We start from the raw sequence: 3,757 nt of genomic DNA on the forward strand, positions 1-3,757 counted from the left end.
GGGAAAGAGAACACACTGATACATAAGACAGACTGCATCAGATTGCATAAAGGAATTCCACACAATGATGTTGACCTGCTTTTGTATCTCTTTTATCTTAGCAGTACCAAGGCACCACCTTCACTGCGAGATAATAAAAGACTCAGTGCGATCCAGATTGTTCTTTAATGAAAGGATTTTGCCCTTGCCTGGTTATAAGATTTGGCTAATGCAGGAGGAGGCTACAGCCAGCAAGGTCTTTCACATGTAATGTATAATTGATGCAGGATTTGACTGGCAGCAAAGACTCATCTTCTAAAGTTATTTTTATCAGCCCTTTCCTCAATGTGGTCTCTCTCATCTGGCTTACAGTTTAATGATGAAGAGTCTTTTGAGCAAAATCCTTATTTTATTAATGAGATCTTGCTTGATTCGACAAAATAATAATTCTTTCTTTATAAAAAGCTGGTTGCTGCTTTTCATTTGTGGCTGATCTGCCAATATGGATATTTTTACTTATTAACACTGCAAATCTGGAATTATTTATTTGCTACTGTGTACAGCGTCAAAGCAGTAGATGAAGATTTTAACACACATGAACTCACTTGTTCTTATTTGCCTATGTACTGTTGGACTTTTACTCATCAGATTTACGCTGGTGTCATTCAGAGTGAAAGGTATTCAGCAGCTTGGTAGATTGGTCAGCAACTCAGTGTTAAGCCCTGAATGAGGAAGCAATCGTCATTTTCATTATTTAATAATCTGAATACATATGTGAAATACTTTTTTACAAAGTATCAAGAAATATATTTTTCCATTTAAAAGTAGTGTCTCTAATGATATTATTACATGAGATACATGTTAAAATTTCACTGAAGCTAGTGAATTTACTGGTGGACTTGAAAACAGGGAAAACAAGAATCAGTTATGCTCCCCAGCTTGGAATAAGAAATGCAGAGTACTGAGGCCACAGCTGAAAACAGACCCTGTGTGCAAGCTCAGCCAAACGCAAGCTATTTGGGGAGATTTGGGAGATTTTCTTTAACTTGTTTACTGATGTTCATTTACTACACAAGACAAACCCATGTTCAAGAACAATCTTAAGCTGAATATACTGTTTCTTCCAAGTTACATGTATTTTGCTGTTTTTCTATATTAAAAGGATCCTGTCCATGTTTATCTGATGAGAAAAGATCTATATTTCAAAAGACTAAGTGAGTACCAGTAAACCAAATGACAGTAACCTTTCCACAGAGAAACAGTCCTCTGGTCTGAGGATGTTCAAAAGAAAAACTGGGATGAGCACTCCCCTTATGGCCTACAAGGAAGACAGATTACCACTGTGGCATGAAAACATGTAGATGGACTACATACCACCTCTGAACAGGTTGTACGTAGGATGTTTTGGAGCAGCATTGAAAAAGGCAGCATTTGAACTTTTGGGGAAAGTAGGAAGTACTTATGGGTGTAGAACAGGAGCTGTATGGTACAAAATGGTTAGGCAAAGGAAACCGAATTGGAGACACACAGTTTAAGGAAAAGCCAGGCAAAGTTTCCTTTACTACTTTGACTAATGCACCAATGAGTTTTCATCTTTCAGAGAAATGCTGTATTAGTGTTGGCTTTGTGATGGCAGTTATTTGGCCACAGCAAGGAGGAGTCCAGGGGAAGCTGCTCTGGGAGGACATCACAAATTAGGAAACACGCTCCTTCTTGTGCAGCTTGGAGCAGCTCCTTATCTACCCTGGGAAAACCTATGGTGGAGGAGGAAAGGGTGAAAATGAGTGAGTCTACATTAGAATCTTGCATCCTGAGCCAGGAATTTGAGGGACATGGTGGACCAGGGGTCAAGGCACATTTTGCTATTTCAGGGTCTGTGCATTCTTGCCTAAACAACTGCAGAGTAATTTTATATGGATGAAGACCCTGAAAACACAAACCCAATCTTCTTGTAATAAACCTCTCCCTTGCAATGATAAGCAGATGAAATCCTGTGAAGAAATGTCTTTGACATTTTTTCTCATGTTCTCCTTTTTTTCTTCAGAGATGTTTGATGGTTAGTCTGCAGGAGTTAAGAATACAGGTAAAAATATATGCTCAGAGAGCGTTTTTTACACCATTCCTGTGTTGATAATTTGTTGCATCCAAGTTACAGAAAAGGTTGCTTGAACTCCCACCAATTTATTACACTCAAAATCTTGTAGGTAGAAGCAACACACTTCGTATGCATAGTCAAGCATTTATTATTAGTCTAACTAAAGTCTTAACAGCTTAATCAGAGAATTATTATTATTCCAGTAACACTGATATTAACACATATAATGCAAATTATATACCGCTAAAGTGATACGTACACAAACTTTCTGGTATTTACCTCATTCTTTGATGTTATCCTCACCTCTCTCATTACCTCTCTAGGTCCTTCAGCCAGAAGTGGAAGGTATAAGGAGTCATCAGCATCAAGAATCCTTCACTGGGAAGAGCACAAATCTGATGGTGATGGTTTCTTCTTCCTCCCTCTAAGATCTTCTTGGGGTCATCTGCATATGTTTACTAATATACTCTACACCTTGCTCTTTCTGCAGTTGTCTGCAAGCCCACATTGCATCTGAATTTATTGTATATGGTGTATGTGTTTTGCACATCTTGGACAGTTGTACTCTGTTCTTTTTATTACCCCTGTTTTTGCCCAGATCCTAGGGTGCACTGTTCATAGACCTGCACCCGCTGGTGTCATTCCATGCCTGTACTTTCAAGCCTCCTGCTATCATCCCATCCATATCCTCTGTGTGCTGTGTTTTGTTCTAGAGTAATGAGTAGCCCATTTTGCACAGTCATTACTTGTTATTGCTATCTATTAGTTTAAAAAATACATAAAAGTGTTGCATTGCATGATTGTGCAAAGCCAAAAGGAAAGGTAAAATAAAGGTAATCATCATCATCATCAGAGAAGGCTGAGGTACTCAACAACATTTTTACCTCAGTCTTCACTGACAACCTCTCTCCTCACCCCTCCCGAGTCAATGGATGGCATGAGGGGGACCAGAAGGGTAGAATCCCAATGACTCCAAGTTGAGTGGTGCAGTTTATTCACTTGAGGGAGGGGATGCCATTCAGAGGGACCTTGACAGACTTGAGAAGTGGGTCCATGTGAACCTCATGAGGTTCAATAAGCCCAAGTGCAAGGTCCTGCACATGGGTCAAGGCAACCCCTGATGTCAGTACAGGCTGGGGGATGAAGGGATTGAGAGCAGCCCTGCCGAGGAGGACTTGGGTATACTGATGGATGAAAAGTGGGACATGAACCGGCAATGTGCGCTTACAGCCAGAAGGCCAACTGTACCCTGGGTTGCATCAAAAGCAGCATGGCCATCAGGTTGAGGGAGGTGATTCTGCCCCTCTGCTCTGGTGAGACTCCACCTGCAGTACTGCATCCAGCTCTGGAGCCTTCTGCATAGGAAAGACGTGGACTTGTTGGAGCAGTTCTGGAGGAGACCACAAAAAAGATCCGAGTGCTAGAGCACCTCTGCTAAAGGCTGAGAGAGTTGGGTTTGTTCAGCTTGGAGAAGAGAAGGCTGTGCGGTGACCTTATAGCAGCCTTCCAGTACCTGAAGGGGGCTTACAAGAAAGCTGGAGAGGGACTTTCTACAAAGGCATTTAGTGATAGGATGAGGGTGTCGTGGATGGAGTGAGAGGGAGGCAAAAATAATGTGGTTTATTGGTGTAAAACAGTGAGTTAACAAAGTTCAGTGGTAACTGCGACAATAGTTTGAGATTC

Source organism: Egretta garzetta, unplaced genomic scaffold (genome assembly GCF_000687185.1).
Source record: "Egretta garzetta isolate BGI_Z169 unplaced genomic scaffold, ASM68718v1 scaffold489, whole genome shotgun sequence".
Lineage (NCBI taxonomy): Eukaryota > Metazoa > Chordata > Aves > Pelecaniformes > Ardeidae > Egretta > Egretta garzetta.